Here is a 19,855-nt window from a genome sequence, read left to right on the forward strand (position 1 = left end):
CTTTTTATTTAGGGTAAGAATAGCTTGATGTGGAGCTGGCCCTGAGCTGGTCTTACTTGCTGGTTGTAAACTGTGCAAGTGGTACGTGCTAATTTGTATGGCCAGTAAGAAGTATTTCCCCCCTGCAGATTGAGCTTGGGAGGAAGGGGAGAGGAAAGGTTCATTTGCTTACATAGCAAATTGTTCCCGATTTCCTTTTCATGCCAGTAATGGTGAGTACCGCTTCCATTGAAGTGTGAAGGGGCATGTGACATTCACGAGCCGTTTCTACCATGTACCAGAAGCTGTGCTAGGAATGCACCGAGGAATGCACGTTGTTCTTGCCTTCCTGTGTCCCAGCGGGGAAGGGCTAAGGGTATACAATGTGAAGAGGTTTTTGGGGTTTTACAACATAAGTGAGCATGAATGTACTGTTGTCACTCATATATAACGATGCTAATCACTAACATTAAATTGAGTGTGGGTATGGGTCAGGCCGTTGTAAGTACTTTCCATAAAAGATTCTCACTTAATCTAGTGGAAACTATAGCACCTTCAAAATTGTGAACAAAGGGCATGACATTTTGGCCTCTGGAGGAAACACCTATCTGCCTGCTTTGGGTCTGGTGTCCAGCTGTGTTCCAGGCCCTGGGGAGTGGGCTGGGTGACAGATCCGCATCACTAGTGTTTCTGACATTTCCCATTTCAGTATTCTTGTGATATACATAGGTATTTCATCCTATGAAACCGACTGCATGGGATATATGGCTAAAGGTAAGAAATTGTGAATGCAGGTGGACAGCCTCACAATCCAGAATGCTTTCTGGAGCAGGCATGTGGTTCTGGGTAATGTTGCTGGGAGCCTGAGGTGGCCATGGTGTTTGTGTGCCAGTGGGCACGGCACAGAGGGCAGTTTCCCCTCCCCACCGAGAAACCTGTCTAGAAGCTTCCTTTTCCTGTGATGTCTGGAGCCACAGGACAAAATAGTCATAGTGTTGTCAGTGGGGAGGGACATGGGAATGTAATTCTTGTTAATCACAGAGATAAAATTAAAGCGAAGTAAAAGCGACTCAGTCAGAAGACATCCAATAGAAAGCTGAATTTTAATGCTGCCTGGTTTACCTCTCTTGACCTGAAAGGACCCACACAGATGGGTTTCCCTGCCATGAAATACAGGGAGAGTGTAAACCAGCCGGGATGGAGTGGGAGCTGCCGAGCTCATCTGACCAGCCTGTGTCAGTGTCAGCTCAGGTGTCTGAAGCCTTCCTGCCAAGGCTGGGGTCACTCTGCTGTGTGCACAGTGATGTTTGCTATTGTGCTTTGTATGAAAAAGCCCAGAGAACTCAGTCATATGCAGAATGTCACCCCTGGGCTAGCAGGAGGTTGGGCATAGGGTGCTTAATTCCTCCTAGTAAGTGCAATGTCTTTATTTATTCGTTATCTGGCGTGCTGAAGAAAATGGATGATTATAGCTGGTAGCGATGAAATCCTTCTGGTCCAGAAAGACACTCCAGGGAGACACCAATCATTTAACCCAGACCATTCTGTCCCCTGCACTTATTATCTTTTGCCTTTTTTTTTTTTTTTTGCATCTTTTCATCTATGTGTGTCCACCCTTTGCCCATCTGTCGATTTTCTCATTTGCCTTCTGCTTTATTTGCCTTATTCTCATGTTCCTTCCATTGTACATTTCTCTATCAGTTAATTAATTCACTCATCCGGCCTTTTATCGATCCTCTCTTCTGTGGAGGGCTGCATGATTAGTGTTGTGGACAGAACGGTAAATTGCAGACAGCCTCCGCACCTGATACAGGGAAGACAGAGAAATGTATACAGATGGCTCTGATATCAAACAAAATGGTTATTTTGAGTCTGGGTAATAGCAACCGTTACCATTAACTGAGCAGCACTAGCTGTGTGCCAGGCCTGGCTGGGAGCTCTTGCTCGTCTCACCTGGCCCTGGGAACAGCTGGTGGGTGGTGGGGTACAGGGTGGGTGTGCTGTTCCATGCTTGGCCCGGAAGCTCTCTGGATTTGGAGACTTTGCCTCCAGCCTTGGGGTTGGCCTTGAATTCCACTTGGGTCTGGTGTCTGCTCCGCTCGAGGCACAGGCCGCTAGGGGGTTCCTTCAGCTCATGGCCTGTACGTGTGTTTAGGAGAAGGACGAATTGCCACAATCCCGGGGCAGTGAAGGAGAGCTAAATCCTTTTGTAAAGGACCTGACGTGTGCCAGCTCAGGGTATGGCTCTGTGGAGGGCGGCAGCCTTGCCCTTCGGATTCCTGTCTCTACCGCTGTCTCTGGTTTTTCTGCATCCTCCAGTCCTGGCCTCTGCCCCGTCCTCCTTCCCGCTCTCCCCGGGCTCCAGCGTTGCACCCTTCCTAGGTCTCTCCCCTTCCCACATGTCCTGGAGGCCAAGAGGGCTGCCTTCGGGCCTGCTGCCTTGGTACTAGCCCCTGCCTGGCCCCTCACGGCTGAGGGGCCTTGGGCAGCTTCCCTGACCTCTGCTCCTCAGCCCCTCATTCTCACTAGTGACGCTCTCAGCACTGGCCCCAGGGGACTGTCATCAGACTCAGAGGAGGGGACCCCGCCAGGCCTCAGCTGGGCCTGGTGCCCTGCCAAGGGCTTGGAGGATGTCAGCGTCCATGAGTGTGGTGGTTTGCGTTTTGCCTCTTGTCTGCGCTTTGTTTCGACTGGTCCTGGGTTCTGGCCTGGCCCCCCGAAGGGTGGCAGCACCTAGGCAGCTGCCTGTCCCTCCTGCCCTCCTGATCTGTGCAGCCCGTGGCCCTGCACCACTCAGCTGCCTTTCTCTTTCTTGAGTCCTTTTCTTCCTGCAGAAGGAGGGTCAGGTCTAATCCTGTTGCTGCAGTTGCCTTGGGCCAGCTCCCCCAACTGGACCGATTTGGGCACCCCCACCCCATGTCCACTGTTGAGGTCTTAGCTCCCCCCCCCCGTGTTTGAGGACAGGGCCTCTAAGGAAGGAATCAAGGTTAAATAAGTTCATAAGGGTGGGACTCCGATCGGATAGGATTCCTGGCCTCCTGATAAGAGTGCCGGGGAACTGGCGGTCTCTCTACCACGTGAGACACAGCTAGAACGGGAGAAGGCGGCTGTCGGCAAGCCAGGAACAGAGCTCTCAGGAACCACATTAGCCCACACCTTGATCTGGGACTTCCAGCCTCCAGAACTATGAACACATAATTCTGTTGTTTCAACCACCCCCTCTGCAGTCTTTTCTTACATTAGCCCAAGCAAACGAATACAGTGAGCCTCACTGGGCCCCTCACTGCAGGGGAGACCGGCTCCCCCCACCCTCCAAGGGCATCCCTGCAGCCAGCTTCCCTCCTGCAAGAAATGCCCTGCTCTGCTCTCTTGCCTTGACAACAGTGAGGAGTGTGGGATGGGAAGATCGAGACCAGTGCTTTTTGGCTTCACTTTGGACCCCTGGCCATTCTGTAGGAGAAACTCGTCCCCCCCGTGTGAGCCCGGCTCCTCTGTGATGAGGCCGGTGTGCAGACCCCTGGCTCACAGGTCTCTTGCTGGCCATTCGAGGGACCAGGTGGACCTAGTGGACTCCTGCCCCTCAGGGGCAGATTCTGTTTCGGACCCTGCCCTTCTTAGGTGGCACCTACTGTACCGGGATGCAAAAATGAGGACCAGGCCTGTAAAAGCTGTCAAGTGCTGACTTTCTTTTCACTTGGGCTTATTTGAATTTGGGAGGCTTGGAAGTGGGAGGAAGGAGACCAGTTCTGAATACAGTGAGCCTCAAATCAGCTACATGAGTTAGATGTCAAAGTTAGACACTGTCGCTGTCACTGGTTTAAAGGGTTTTGCTGCCCTGGAAACTCCTACACCCGTAAATACCCTCTGGTGGGGTAAGCCATTGCTTAAAAGTAGGTTCACAGGAGAGGGAAGTTCTTCCGTTTGCTACCATTTCTGTCAGCACCGTTTAGCTGATGACCGCTCAGCCTGATGCTTAGCTTTCTTCTCTGGTTTGTATACGCGCACCCGTATTCTGTCCAAATTAACTTTTCTCATTAACGGGGATGGATATTCTGAAACTACTGCTTGTCTTCATCTCTTAACAAGTACTGTAAGTAGAATTTACATGGATGTGTATGTTGTACTCTATAGGAGGGTGTTACCTAGGGTGTATTAGAGAACTAGATACGTGATATATGAGCTTCTCCTGGCCAGGGCAGATCTTACTAACCTTCCCCAAGATGCCTTCTCTTTCCGAGTTTTCTAGTTTTTGTTTCTTTTCTTTAAAAGTTCTTTATCCGTGAAATGGTTGCTTTTTCCTAGTTTCCCTCTATTCCTTCTCTTCATTTTTAAATAGCTTTAAATCAGTTATAAGCCATTGTAATTCACTACTCTGTGCATCAAGACAGAAGTCATCTGTATTAATTCCGTGTGTTTTTGACAGAGGGAGATGATAGGGCAGTGGATCTCTTATTTATTGCCTTACGTTTGTTTTTTTTTTTTTTTTAAGATTTTATTTATTTGAGAGAGAGAGAGAGAACATGAGCAGAGAGAGGGGCAGAAGAAGAAGCAGGCTCGTCGCTGAGCAGGGAGCCTGACTCGGGGCTCCATCCCAGGACCCTGGGATCATGACCTGAGCTGAAGGCAGATGCTTATGACTGAGCCACCCAGGCGCCCCATTGCCTTGAGTTCTTAAAAATGTATTCTAGTTGCATTAATCTTTTCAGAATGCTAAGCAGATGTGGACAGCCTCCTCCAATTTAAAATATACAGTGACTGTGATGTATCTAATGCACGCGTCTCTGCCAGGCTTTGCTTCCGCAGGCCCCCAGTCTCTGGTGCTCAGGCTGCTCTGGGGAAGGAGCTGTCCTCTTTGCCTTCCTGGGTGGCTCGACCAGGACCTTCCCACAGGGGTGATGACCAACCAGGCCAAGGTTGCATTCGTACATGTACTTGACCCTGGTGCACAAAAAAAAGTTTCATAACTTTTTTCAATGAGAAAAAATTACCCTATTTCTTTTGATCCTAATAAAAGAGTTCTTTCCAATTGGAGAACTGTTTCTTGGAGTCTTTTTGATGAAAATGATTCTCTTGCTAGATAACATCCTAATATGGGCAATAAAACGTGTCTGTGAAACGCGTTGCAAAGCGTTTATGGGCTATTACGATCTCTTGTGAGCATCTTGCCTGGTGGTTCCTGGTTCTGAAACTTGAGTTTATTCCAAATTAGCTAGAGGGCTTTTTGAGACAGACTGCTGCCCCCAACCTCCCAGTTTTTGCCTCTGGAACCTGGAGTGGGCCCGAGTAATTTACATTTCTAGGAAGCTTCTGAGTGTCTCTGCTGCTGGTCGGGCACGAGGGGAGAACCATTGCCCTGGCCACCAGAAAACATTGGCCACGAGCAGCAGTTAACTGAATTTCCACAGATGAATGCTGACTTCTGTCTTCACTCCCGGCTTGGAGGAGGAGCATAGAATCAGAGCTTAATGCATAGTATAGTCAATCGTGTGTTAAATGCAAATGAGCAGAAGTGGCTTATCTTCAAAATATCTTAATTTTTATTGCTTGTGCTATGTGAAATGTTATTTCCCATTTGTAGAATGGGAAGAATTAAAAGTTGATTTGTGAGCTAAAAATACAGTAAGCTCCTTCTTCGTCAAAACCCATAAATAGGCCTGCACATTCAGACATAAAAGCAAACCATTAAGAAACAGTGCTCGTGTCCTTAGAATTTGTTGATCGGATTACAATTACAGACTCTCATTTCTTCACTTCCTGCAGCTTGTGTAACTGCTTACCACCTATTTTTAGGAGGTCTTGCACTGCTGACTCAGAGTGGTAACCAGTGCTGAGCTCTCTGCTGCTCGGTGCCATAGGCTGGCAGGTGGCCAGGCTCCTAAGACGGGTAAGGTTATATGCCTGGGCGCTGTGTGAGGTGGTGTGCTGGGGAGTGCATCCCTGGGCAGGCAGCCTGGGGGCCCAGCCACCTCCCCTGGCCCCTTCTTGCTGCTTCACACACCTGAGAGGAGCCGTAGATGGAGTCCCCGAGTCTGGTGGTGCTGCATGAAGCGTCTCACCACCTGATGGGCTATATCTCCCTGCCCCTCAGCCTCTGGCTCTTCTTCATTCTCAGGCAGAGGGGCTCAACGCTAGGGTGGGCTGCTGGAACCCCTGGCCTTTGGCTCCATTCTCAGCACACCTGGAAAGAAGTGTAAATAGATGGAGCTTGTCTTCGGTGGGCTCTGCCTGACTTTAAGGCTGCGATCCAGGTGGGCCTCTTGCCACCTGCTGATGAGCACAGGCAAGTCATGGGGCACTTTCAGCTCTGTGCTTTGACCTCTGACCCATGCCAGAGCAAGAGTCTGGATGGTCAGCCTGTGCTGATGAGGAAAGCTCTCGCCCACAGGGCTTCATAAGTAATCAGCCAGAATGAAACTGTCCTCCCTTTCATGTCAACACACAGATACAAACCACTAGGGTAGTTCTCTGGTCTCGTAGAACTTGACAAGAACTGGATGACACAGCTTGGGTGCTGTGACCTCCAGCCAGGAAACTTTGGGGCTCCGGAAATACCCTTGAGTAACATAACTGGAAAGGTGCTTGAGCCACCCTGAAGCCCGCGTGGCCTGGGGTTCAGCCATTCTGCACCTTTCTTTTCTCATTTGTGAAGTGAAGGGCTTAGAGCACATCGTAATCCTTCCCCCATGAAGATTTAAATTCTAGTAATCTGTAAGAGAATGTTGATTTCATCTGGAGAAGCCTAGGGAAGTGATGTCAATTATGCCATGCTGATAAGAAATTGGTCTTTTCTCATCTCCCTCATTTAATCTCTTGTGCCTTCATTGCTTTGTCCTTGCCCCAGAGAACAGGGAATGGGCACGGGTGTAGGCTCCGTCAATTTCAGGGTAGTTGCTGCGTGGGGCTGGCAGGGCTGGGGGCTGTATGGGATGTGGGGGCTTAAAATACCCATTTAGTGAATGCACCTTCTCTCCTTCCTCAGGCCTCACCAGCCGGCATTTTCCAGCAGTTTTATCTTGGCTTCATGTCCTTGGGATGTCCTTACTCTTTACTTGTGTATCAGCACAGTTTATTTATGTTTATAGAGTACTCTGATGGGCGCAGCTTCTTGGCAGTGGGGGACATTTCTCATGGACTCACTTTAAAACAACGGATCAGGGTGACCTGGCTGAGCGGGTGCTTGATAAATGCTTTAATTTTTATAATTTCACAATTCAGACAAACCAGTGCCGCACACTCTCATCACAGCCTGTGAGCTGGGAAGCGTACGTAGTTTGATCAGTGTGCAGATGATGTGCTTTCCCAGGACACTAGAGGTTTCACTGTCTGTTGTGTAGTCCACAGCCGAATAAACTCTCACAGTGTTATTGAATGAATGAACTGATTATTCTTTTTCTTGGGGGGGTGGAGTTCAAATGACCAAAAACTTAATGTTTTTGGAAGTATATTCACAAGCAAAAGGAAGAGCCTTAATATCTTAGCAGTTGATGATAAAAAGCAGGCTTATGGGGCACCTGGGTGGCTCTGCCAGTTAAGCGGTTAAGTGTCTGCCTTCAGCTCAGGTTGTGATCCTGGGGTCCTGGGATCGAGCCCCACATCAGGCTCCCTACTCCGTGGGGAGTCTGCTTCTCCCTCTTCTTCTGCCCCTCCCCCTGCTTCTGTGCTCTCTCTTACTCCCCCCCATATTTAAAAGAAAAAAAAAAAGAAGGCTTATGAGTGTGTCAGAACTCTTCTTTTACCCAGTCCTGCGACACTACGTGGAGAGACCGAGGAGATTTCAGGAGCTGGGTCCTGTTGATGGCCTTGCTGGCCCCTCACTCTGGGGCCTGGGGTTGCTCTACTAGCCTTCCTAGGGAGAAGATGGTTTGGAGCCTAGGGGTTTCTGAAGGCCCTTCAGGCTGTGCTATTTTTTGATGTTCTGGAGTGTCTCTCATTTGTAAGGTAATTTCTTTCTTTTTTTTTTTAAATACTGTTTGAGAGAGCACGGCGCCCTCTCACACAAGCGAGGAGAGGGGCAGAGGGAGGAGCAGACTCCCTGTTGAGCGGGGAGCCCTCCATGGGGCTCCATCCTGGGACTCCATGAATATGACCTGAGCTGAAGGCAGACACTTCACGGACTGAGCCACCCAGGCACCCCTAAGCTGTGATTTCTTAGTTTACAGGATAATCATATTCAGTGTAGTTTTTAAAGGTAGAATCATAGCATGAATCCTCATAGCATGAATCCATTATTAGAACTTCAGCACATAGTTATTAATGGCCAGTCTTATTCCATCTGAACTCCTGCACACTCCAGTGGCCTATTTTTGAAGCAAATCTGAGATATCAGTTCCTCTGTAAATATTATAGTAAATACTCCAGTAACTAATTTCTTATTATTACCAAACCTGTAACTAGTGTTCCAATTTCCCCAATTATCTCAGACCCTTATTGCTGTTGAATGGTGTGTTTGCTTTTTCCACCCTCTCATTTTTTTCCGCCACGGCGATTGATTTGTTGGAGAAAGCAAGTCTTTCGTCCTTTGGATTTCCCACAGCTGCAGCTTGCTAACCAGACCCTCACTCGCCATGCCCCCCGGACCCTGAGTTTCCTTCCTGTAAGCTGCTGGTCAGATCTGGAGCCCATTCTGCTCTGATTTTCAGGCCAGACTCTATCAGGGATGGTGTGTGCTTCAGGAGGAGGGCGTGAGAAGAGATAGCCCTGGTGATCACCGCCTCCATCTAGAATTCATCAGGGTTGCAAAATGATGCCATTCTGATCATGTCCTTCCTTCTTTGTTTCCTAGCCAGACGAGGAGAATGCGTGGCTGTTAGCCTGAGGTCCACTTACGCAGGAAAGTCTTGCCTTTTCTTTGACAGTTCTCAGAATAAATAGTTCTGGTTCTCCAGCATCCTCCACAAGCCACCAGTGAGGTGGTTTGCTTGTGTGTTTTTAGAGACATTATGAGCTCATGATCTAAGGTATTTCTGGAGCATTTTCTTTCATTGCGGCTGGCATCCTTGTTATGCTGAGAGTGCCCGGCTGCAGCCTAGCTGGGCTGCTTGAGCTTGCTTCTGTGTTCCGTTCCTCATGCCCAGAGTCTGTGACGTCATTGCCACTGAAGGCTAAGGGCTGTCGTGCTTTGGGTCCGACCGGCTGTGCCCACCCCAGGCAGAGGCCCACATTTCAAAGACCGTGGTCCCGTTAGGAGGAAGTGGAATTTGGGGACCGCAGTTTGGGAGTTAGGGATTATTGCTTCCAGACTTGATTGTTGGATCTGGGCCTTTTCAGTGGACAGAGGTGGGTTTGTTCACTCGTTTGTTTTGGTTGGTTTTCTGACATAATCCTCTGTAAATTCACGCCGATATTTCTAATTCTGAATTCGAATTACAGGATATTTTACTTCTTTGGTTTTATATTTGTATCACTTTTCTCTTAGGCTGAAAGTTTTTCTCCCTAGAACATTGGCGTAAGAACTTATTTGCTTGATTATCTTATTTATAGACAACACATACATGTTTGGAATAACTACCAACATTTTTACCAACCATATGAGTAGTAGAAACGGCAGAAGATATCTTTGTCTTCAGGGTTTATCCCTCTAGGGAAATACAGCCAAATTACTGTGTTTCTAAGTCTTTTGGAATAATGTCTCTCTGTTTATGTCACCAACTCAATATATAATTTGGTTAATTGGTTTCCATTCTGCTCTTGATTTTTAGGACTCAAAAAAGTTAATATTCGTTTATAGTTACATTAACCATTTAGATGGTTCAAGAGCCAGAAGTGTGCTCAGTCTCATTCTGTATCTTCAGGCTCTTCTCCCTCAAGCCCTTTCCATCGCTATTTGTAAAAAGATTTTTTTCCTTCCTCCTTTTATTTATTGCTTTTTAATGCAAGCACAGACATACATTCATACAGTTGTATATTTGTTTTTAATATTTCTCATTTTCTTAAATAAACAATAGCATGCATTACCCACTTTTCCAAAGCTAGAGTTTAGAGGTTGTCTTCTAATTATATGGCATACTGTGACTTAGTTAATCATGACACTGAGTTTAACTGAATGTGCCATTTTGGAAGGAGGTGATTATAGCAACTGCCGTCTAAATATTTTAATCACATTCCAGAATAGTTAGAAAATACATGAATATTCCTGTCTTATTTTTGCTGTTTAAAAAGAAAACAACACAACTTGGTCTATTTACATGTATTCTAGTTCACTGGTTCTCAGCGGGGTAATTTTGTCCCTCAGGGGACATTTGGCAATGCCTGCAGTGTCTGGAGACATTTTTGATTGTCACCACTCCAGGGAGGATGGGAGTTGCTGCTCACCGTCCTCCAGTGCTCGGGAGAACTTTGCAACAGAGGTTGATCGGCGCTCACATGTCAGTGAGCCACCGGTGAGAAGCCCTCTGTTTCAACCACAATTTTCAGAGCTTGGGTCACCCTCTCTCTCTTGTCCTCCCTCTCTCTCTCTTTTCTCTCTCTTCTTTTTCAGTAGATATTTATGTCTAGGACTTAAGGAGAACAGAAGTCATTTAAAATGAAAAGACCCGAGGGGCGCCTGGGTGGCTCACTTGGTTACGTGTCCGATTCTTGGTTTCTGTTTGGGTCATGATCTCAGGGTCCTGGGATCAAGCCCCGCATCCGGCTTCCAGCGAGCCCCTTCATCAGGCTTCCAGCTCAGCGGGGAGTTTGCTTCTCCCTCTCCCTCTGCCTCTCCTCCCTGCTCATGCTTTCTCTCTCTCAAAAAAAAGTTAAATCTTAAAAAAAAATTGTGCTTCAGAGGCGCACGTGTGAGTGTAGGTGACCCATGGGGAGGTTGGCAGTGTTGCTACTCTTATGAAATTATTTTGTCATTGATGATGTGCATGATAACAGGATACATTTTTCTTATCTCTATGCTTTGCATTTTCTCTCTTTATTATCTTATGAAATACTCCATTTCACTAAAAAGAGGACTGAATAATTCAACCGCATTGTGGTTTTAATGCGATATGGATAAAAGGGGGCATGCTCCCTTTTTCAGGTAGGGGGCACCTGGGGGCTATTGACAGTGGGGTCAGTTGCACTTGGTCCTTCCCAGAGAGGGCCTGGGAGTGTGAGACAGGGCGTAGGAGGCTGAGGTTTTGATGTTGAAGGTGGACATTGTCCGGTCCTTGATGGTTTCAGAGCCTCGTCTACCTTTTGCCTTTGGTGATGAAGAGATCCAGTAGTTTAGTGTTATTCCAGATGTTCCTAACATCACTGTTCTTTTTCCTTTTTTTCCCCCTTGTACTTCCCACTCTTGCATCGGGTAAATTAAGTGATTTTGGGAGAAAAAAACCTGATCGGCATTTCTTCTTCTTCTTCTTCTTCTTTTTTTTTTTTTAAGATTGTATTTATTAGAGAGAGCGCGAAAGAGAGCACTAGTGGGGAGGAAGGGAGGCCGATGTGGGACTTGATTTTAGGACACTGCGGTCATGACCTGAGCCAAAGGCAGACGCTTAACCCACTGAGCCACCCCAGGTGCCCCTTGGCATTTCTTCTTGACACAAGTAAATGCAATAGCAGTTCGATTCCAGGAAAGGAAATATGTATCACTAGAATAGTTAAGACATTAATGATGACAGTTTACAGGTTTGGTAGCCCTCTTAGGAGTTGGTTTTCTAGGATAAATTTTATTAACATTTTATTTGTGAGCTTTAACGCTTCTTTGTGGTTGGTTTTGATGCTGCCGGTGGGTGTGGAAGAGTGCTCTGAACGTTAGGAGGGTGGTCTTTCAGAAATAGATTGAGTCATCAAAACTCCTTTCTGGTTTTAATTTGTGGCCCGAAGATATAAACATTTATTATCCGTTTTAGGCCTTTGACTCATTTCCTATGCCACCAACCCTTTTCTTTCTGCATCTTCCCCTACCCCCATAAGAGAGAAGCTGACATTGATTTATAAGCCTTTTTCCTTTGCTAAATTCAGAACTTTACAAAATACCCCTATTTCAGCCTTTCAACTCGTATTTTAGGGGAAGCCCTTAAATATTGATAAGGTTCTGAAGCCTGGGGTTGATTTTTTTTTTTTTTCCCCCTGCACGGAAATAAAACAAGAATTTGTGCTATTCTGAGTGGTGAGGGTTGCACTCAGCGTTCTAGAGCATGAATGAAGGGACCACCAGCACCACAATTCCACGTTGTTTGGTATAAGGGCAGAAGATGGTTTGTGCATGTCTTTCGAAGGAAGAAGAGTCGGTGTGCCCAAGCAGCAAGCCACCAGTCTGTGTGGCCATGTGGAAGGAAGTCTTCAGATACTCCTGTGCGCGCTGCAGGAAGCTACGCACAAGACGGGGGCTTAGGGACTTCAGGGTTGGTGGGGGGTATCGCGTGGTCCTCCTCTTGTTGGGGCTTCTGCCAGGCCCGTGGGAGAGGGGTGTAATCCCAGTCGACAAGTCCCTGGGTTTGCAGCAACTCACAACCAAGATGAGATTCGTTATGGTTCTCCCATAGTTGGAATGAGGGAGCAGAAGCCAAGTGTTTTGTAACCACAGTTAAAGCACCTTAGATTGTGGATGCCTATCAGCTTCTGCCTCTCTGTGGAAGCAGGATGCTTCTAGAAAACAAAACTAGTTCATAAATTTGGCACTGAGAACTCTTTCAGCAGGTTGGTGTGAACTCATTAGTTTATGATTTCATCACTTTTTTTTAAAGCTACTGGCAACTAACTGCAGATTTTTAAAGAGTTTAATCATCCTAAGGAAGGTCTGACTGCAGGATGACTAGCTGCATTAATCTGATTCAGTTCATTTCCGAAGAGAACAAAATTATAACTACATTTTCATTAATTTACTGGTGTGATCCATCTATTTCAGGGTGAATATTAAATTATCTCCTAGCTCCAGAAGATGTGTTTTTGAACAGAAGTATCTGTAGGATTTAGTGTTCTGTGAAAGGAGTAGGCGGTAAGGTTAGCTTGTTGTAAGATTTGTTTTCTATCTGCTATTGTTGAAAGAAATTTTTATTTGAAAGAGTAATACATATAAGAACAAACAAACACGCAAAAGGCACCTGAAATCTAACATGGAGGGAAGCCTTCCTCCTATCCCGGGCGCCCAGATGGCCTTACCAGAGGCAAGGTTTATGGTTTGTTGTACGTCCAGAAGGTTCCGGAAATATCTAAGTAATAGGTTACTCAACTCATTAGTTTCCCTCTTGTTTCCCCCCTTTTTCTTTTTATAATATAAAGAGATTTCTCTATTAACTTTTAAAAAATAAGTAAAACCACTAAATAGTACATTTTAATTGGTGAATTTTTATGGCATGTGAATTATATCTCAATTTAATAAAAAGTAACCTAAGAGTCTGGGGACTGGTTTGAGAGAGAAGAAATGAAGGGTGAAATGCTTTCATCTTCAGATCGTCAGATATAAATGGTGAGGTTCCTCAGAGATCCCTGTAGCTTGGATTAAAAACATATTTTTATGGGTTATTTAGATGTAGAAGCCTGTAGTGAGCTCACCAAGGTTACTGATAATTAAGTTCAAATGGGTCATGAATCTCAACATAATGATTATAAACTGCTGGGATATACTTGAGGCAGCTTAACTAGGCAGCCAAGTGGTAGTTAAGTTTCTTCATAGATAAACGCATTTGGGGAAAATAACCTGAAGTGTTCTTACCTTGTTTTTCTGAGGTAACTATTTCTGAACTCTTTCCTGTTTAGAACTTAGAGACATTCCTCCTGTTTTATAAGTGAAAAGCACTTTGTCTGTAGATGTAATGTATTTTACTCTTTTCCTACTGATGGGCATTTAGGCTGTTTCTATTTTCATACGTCTTACCCAATTGCTTTTCATAGAGTTGTGCAATTTTGCATTTTCGTCACCAGTGCACGAGCCTACCTGCTTCCCCATAGCCTCACCAAATATGCCGTTTTATCACACTAAATTAAAAAAAAATGTTCTTTTATTTTGAAATACATTTTAGCTTACAAAAAATTGCAAAAATGGTGCAAAAAACTTCTGCATACCCTTGATCCAGCTTCCTCAAATGTTGACATTTTATTTATTTTTAAAGATTTTATTTATTTGAGAGAGCACAAGCAGGGGGAGCAGCACTCAGAGGGAGAGGGAGAAGCAGGCTCCCCGCTGAACAGAGAGCTCTACAGGGAGCTTGATCCAGGACCCTGGGATCATGACCAGAAGCCAAGGCAGACACTTAACTGACTGAGCCACCCAGGTGCCCCAGATGTTAACATTTTAAATAACCACATGATAGTGATCAAAATGGGAAGTTCACATTGACACCATGCTACCTGTTACCACATTTTCAGGTCTGACAGTCTGATAGGGGAGAGGTGGTATCTTCGTATGACTCTAGTATACGTTTATTTTGTTGAAGCCCAGCATTTATCTGAAAGGCAGATATTTTCCTACCCAGTTTCCTTTGCCTCTTTTTCTTGATTGGCTGGTCTTCTTATCAATTGTAAGGAGCTCTCCCTGAATCAGGAAGAGTAGGCCTTGGTCTGTGTGACAAATTGCAAGTAATCCCTTTTCTTTTTGTCTTTTGGATTTGCCCGGGGTATATTTTGCCATGTAAAAAAAAGTTTTTATTTTTATGTAGATGAATTCAAACATCTTTTGTGGTTTCTGGATTTTTAGTCATAGATTTAAAAACGTTTTTCCTTCAAGGCTATAAAGAATTTCTTCCATATGTCCTTCTCTACTTTTATTTTTCCCGGTAAACCTTAGATGCATTTGGAATTCATCTTGTTGTAGGATGTGAAGTGTGGCTCCATCTTTCTTCCAGATGGCTACCAAAGTATCCCATCGCTATTTATTGAGAAGTCTTGCCTTTTCCCTAGTGACTGGAGCTAGCACCCTTTATCATATACTACATTCCCAGAAGCACTTGGGTCTATTTGTGTTCCTGTTTCTTAGTTGCGTTATATGCCATGCCAAACTGGAAGAGATGAGTTCTCTGAAAACTTTCTGTTATCTTAAATAAACCAAACAAAATAGCATTCTATGAAAGTCTCTAAAAAGCTAATGGCTGTGCTTGTGTATCAGTAAACGAGACAGCAGAGGCCCAAAGATCACAGAGTTGTTTTGGCCTAGGGTAGAAGGCAGATGGTTCCCTCTCTTACGTCCAAAAGTGGGCGAAATAATATCCATTGCAAGAAGGCATTTTGATGGTCCTTACCTGGCCCACCCCTCTGCAGTCTCGCCAGCTGTATTCTTGGATGTGGGAGGCGAGTTAAGGATGTATGGTGAGAAATTTGATTGAAAATAGTTAATGACAACATATTTTCTTTTTCTTTTTTTTTTTTTTTTTAAAGAGAGGGAGGGTGTGTAAGAGTTCCTTGAAGAGTTTTCTTTGGTAAGTGTAGATTCTGGTCTTTGGGAAATCTGTTTCATTTAGAACCACTGCTCATGTGACATCGTTAAGCCTTTCTCTCCATCAGTGTTTAACAGAGATCATAACCAGTTCCCCCCTTACCACATGATCCTTTGGAAGAGGGTTCAGTGCAGTTGTTCGACCCAGGTGCACCGTTGAGTCTGGCTGTCCTTGGTCTCCAGCATGGGTGGCAGCAGGCACAAGGTCAAGGCCAAGGGCTCCCAAGTGACTGGACTCCAAATTCTCACTGCACCTGTGTACTCAGCGCACCTCAGCCCATCCCCTAACTCCTCTGCTGCGAACGGGGACAGTGAAACATCCTGGTGTCAGGACTGAATGTGATAATGTAGGAAAAGTGCTCAGCCTAGTGTGTGGCACCCACTAAATGCTAAGTAAAGGCTTGCTGTTTCATTGGTCTGTTTCCTTCCCTCGTTAGTGCATGAAACTCCGAGGCCCACAGTTCCTGGATATGCAAGCCGAAGGAAGGTAGGATATAATTTGGGAGTAAATAAGAGAGTGGGATGTACGTGTTCGAGTAGCACATGACAGGCTGAACCACAGATGAGGTGAGGTGAACTTCAACGTTCGAAGGTCTAAAACAAGAAGGTATTCTTTCTGTCCTTGGTCCGTCTGAGAGAGGGATCCAGAGCAGCATAGGCGTGGTGGTGCTTGGTGTTACATAGGACCAGTAGCAGGAGCAGGACAGATCACCTTTCATGTACATTTTTGTTGGTGTTTTTTGTCAAAAAGAATAATCCTCAAAATGGATCGTATAGAACAGGTATCACTGAGAAGAAATTAAAGCTCAAAAGGAGAAAAGTTAGGAGGAGAGCACTTGACTGCTTTGCATTCACACACTGAGGTTCAGATGAAGTATGCGCGCTCACAGGTGGAGGGCAGGATCCCTGTTGATATTCTTTGCGGCCTTGAAGGAGAGAAGTACCAGAAGGCTAGAGATGGGGAATGTCCTAATTTTCTAAATGGAGAAAAAAGCAGAATCAGGAAAGAGGCCTTTAAACAGATTACGGAATGGAGGTGAAAGCTGGCAGCCAGGAGCCTGTCGGCATCTCTTCTCCTTGATGCCATGTGGCTGGATGTCAGCAGGGTGCCTGCATAAAGTCGGATCTGCTTATATCTCTAGTGTTCACGTACCTCCTCACCCTGGGCCCTCCCCTCTTGACCCTGGTCACTCTTTAGGAGCCTTCTGGGCTGTTGTCTTCGTGGGGATTTGTCTGTGGTCGTCTGCCCTCCCCGTGCTCTGTTCCCCCAACCCTATCCCCTGACCAGTGCCCTTGACTTCCACTTACCCCCAGATCATCTCATGCACTCCGTACGAGGTTGGGGAACAGTCATGTGTTTTTTACATTCATAGTCCGTTTCCATACAAAAAAAGGGTGTACAACATCAACAGACAGAAAAGGAGAAGATCTGAGGGACAGAGTATGTGAGACATAGCTCAGTGGAGTAAGGGGAGTGGCTTATGGCACGAAGGAATTATAGGGAGTGCCGCGGCCAGAGGAGAGAAAGGACATTTCTCACCTCCGCTCATTGTCCTCTGATCTCCCGGTTGGCTGAGCTTATCTCCTCTGGTAACACCTGTGGGGATTGTTCTTGGTGTTCCCTGGCTGGCCCCATTCAAAGGTTGGGTGTTTAGGGGCAGGGTGGCCCTGAGCTCACTCACCCCCACGAGAAGAGGCATTTCAATGTCTCGTAAGGGGAACAAAGTAATGTTTTCTCTGAGCACCTACTATGTACCTGGAACTTTGTGGGTGCTTTTTATAGCTACTTACTGTCTACAGCACATCTGTAAGGGAATCCTCTTCTCTCTATCTGTTTTATAGGAGAAAACTTAAGCTTTAGACGTGGTAAGCCATCTGGCCGAAAGACAGAGCCAAGCAGAGGTGGAGTTGGCATTTCATTCCAGAGCCAAAGCTCGTTCACCAAATCAGGTAACAGGCCTGTCTCCATGTGTGTTGAACTATTAATGTGGATTAGGAGCTGGTTGGACGGCCACAGCCACAGAATGTGGACTGCTAGCTTGATTGCCCCTGAGTTCAGGTCTCAGATGCCTGCTGTCCTTGGCCGTGATCTGTGCTGCAGCGTGGATGTTAACCTGTGTGTCAGATTTGCAGGTGATAAACGGATGGAGAGATAGGGAGCATCCATGATGGAATCAGAATCTAGGACTCCTGCGGAGCTGGGATAGTGGACTGAAACTGGCATGGTGAGGTGCAACAGGAGGACTTGTGAGGAGCACATGTCACTTAGAAAACACCTGCCAAGTGTCCACCGTGCAGGTGTGATGCTGCCTGAGAAGCAGGGCAGGGTCAGGCATCGCTACCTGCTAGTTAGCACCAGCATTTCCATTTCCTGCACTGACGTCCTCATCTGAGTGCGTGCGCCACTTACAGGGGTGATCGATAATGACCCGTAGCATCCAGGGTCCCCGTTCTGGCTCCTCCAGTTGTCTGTTGTGTCTGCCTTGTGGGGGCGAAACATACATCTGTCTTGTATGTTGTGTGTCCAGCGCCTGGCACGGTACTGGTAGGAGTTCAAAACATACTTGCTGGATTAATTAACTTGAAGTCTGTCTAGAAGCAGGAACAGTATTGGGATAGTGAGTTTCAGGGAACCTTGGCATTGTTCCAGCGAGGAAGGTTTTGCTTGGAGAAGAGATCCCGAGAGACATTGTAGTTCCTCCAACCTTCTAATATTGGTCTCTGGAAAGCGAGATTAGTCCAACTTTCTGTTGCATCATAAATTATTTTTTACCTAAAGCTGTTACACACACACACACACACACACACACACACACACACACACACACACACACACACACACACACTGTTTGCTTGTCTCCTTAGAATTTTTTATTTTTTAAAGCAGATACTAGCAGATATTTTGGATAGCATGCATCTGTTTTATAAGTAACCTCACACAGTTTAGCTGATTTTTTTTTTTTTTTTGGTAGGTGAGTTTTCTTATAGCAAATGAAATAAAGAGCACTGCTGTGTCATCTCCTATTTGACTTTGGTCCCTGACCAGCCCAAGTTCCTTAGGAAGGACAGCATCTGTGCTGTGCCTTATTTATGTACAGTGTTTGCACACAGCAGATGTGCAACACATTTTCATTGAATAAGTGTGACTTTCATTCCACCAGCGAGGTGAATGATACTGCCTCCAAGGAAACCTAGGCTTTGGGGCAGAGTAGCAGCCTCAACACCCTTTAACTACAAAGACGTAGAATGGGGATTGGCATCCTGTTTAAAACAAAGTCCTTGCGTCCTTTACATCATACACAGAGGCACGGCAAACTTCATTACCTGGATTAATCTTCTTTCAGACAACCCTTGTATTTGAATTTAGGGTTGAGAGAATAGGGCTTCTTGAACTGGCCCTTTTCACTTTCTGGTCTTTTCTCTACGGTACTGGTTCTTACCTGGGGCTGACATTTTAACCACCTAGGAGCTTTTCCAACCTGCAGATTTTGTAATTCAGTAGGTCTCAGGTGGGATCCATTTAGAATGAATAGGCAAGCTAAAGCCCTTCCCATTTCTGAAAAGCATGGTTAGAACACTCAAGATTTCGGCTATGGTACATAAGCTGAAGATACTCTGTATTTTGCTGAGTTGTAAATCTGAATTGTAAGATGAAAGAGCAGTTGAACTCATGAGCTGAGTCTGTTTTGTCCTGCAGCCTCTCAAAGGTTTGGCTTTGCTTGCATGTTTTTATGGGACAAATTCCATGCATAGAGGCAATTGTGAATTTCAGAGTTTATTAAATTCAAGACATATTCCATAAAGGGGTTGGTTGAGTAAAATGGTGAATTCAGAGAAAGTTTGAAATCTCTTCCTGACTCTGTCTCCTCTGTGCACAAAATTGCATTGTGGAGTGGAAGTTTATCATTTCATAATGTGTGTAAATGAAGGGATCAAAGCTTTTTCTTTTTGACTCTTACACTGGGTGAGGATTATCTGAGAAAACCTGGCAGACCAAGGAAATGGGTTTGACTTTCTGCCAGGCGGTCATTGAAATGTTTTTTTCTTTGTGCCCAGTTAAAAGGCTGGACATGTAGATTTTCACGCTCTTGTCTGGTTTCAGCTTTGGAAGTGCTTACACAGCTAATCTGGCATTTGTGATTATTTCCACTTCGAGCTCACCAGGAGGCTCTTTGGGGATATTCAGACAGAAATGACTTAATTGGATTTCAGCCCACACACAGCATTTGAATGGCTTTATCAATGGCATTAATTGGGCAGCTGCCATAGGAAGTTTTATATATATATATATATATATATACATATATATTTTTAGCTCTAGAATTTCAAAGTACTCTTTGATTCATTCTCTCTCATTGGTTCATTGCTAATTTCACAAATGAAAAACTCAAGAAAAATGAATTTATAACGGTAAAATTAAGAAATATGGTTTGTAAGTAGAACCCTCATTTGGTTTTGGCATAGTTAGGTTATTACCCGTATTTAAGGTTCCATGTTGACACTCATGGGCTGGCTCAAGGACAGTTGTATAAG

At 45.5% G+C, this 19,855-nt stretch overlaps 1 protein-coding gene across 5 annotated transcripts in view; it reads left to right on the plus strand.

The window, feature by feature from the left end:
- The window catches only part of NCK2 (NCK adaptor protein 2), a 153,443-nt gene that overhangs the window by 44,154 nt on the left and 89,434 nt on the right, over positions 1-19,855 (plus strand). For 4 of the 5 annotated variants that reach the window (XM_027621760.2, XM_027621762.2, XM_027621763.2 and 1 more), the window contains exon 2: positions 17,165-17,272. The exons of the other annotated variant lie outside the window; for it this stretch is intronic. The gene's annotated coding sequence lies outside the window, so the exon portion shown is untranslated. The remainder of the gene's footprint in view (positions 1-17,164; positions 17,273-19,855) is intronic. 5 annotated transcript variants of the gene reach the window in all.

The sequence above is a fragment of the Zalophus californianus genome, chromosome 8 (assembly GCF_009762305.2).
Source record: "Zalophus californianus isolate mZalCal1 chromosome 8, mZalCal1.pri.v2, whole genome shotgun sequence".
Lineage (NCBI taxonomy): Eukaryota > Metazoa > Chordata > Mammalia > Carnivora > Otariidae > Zalophus > Zalophus californianus.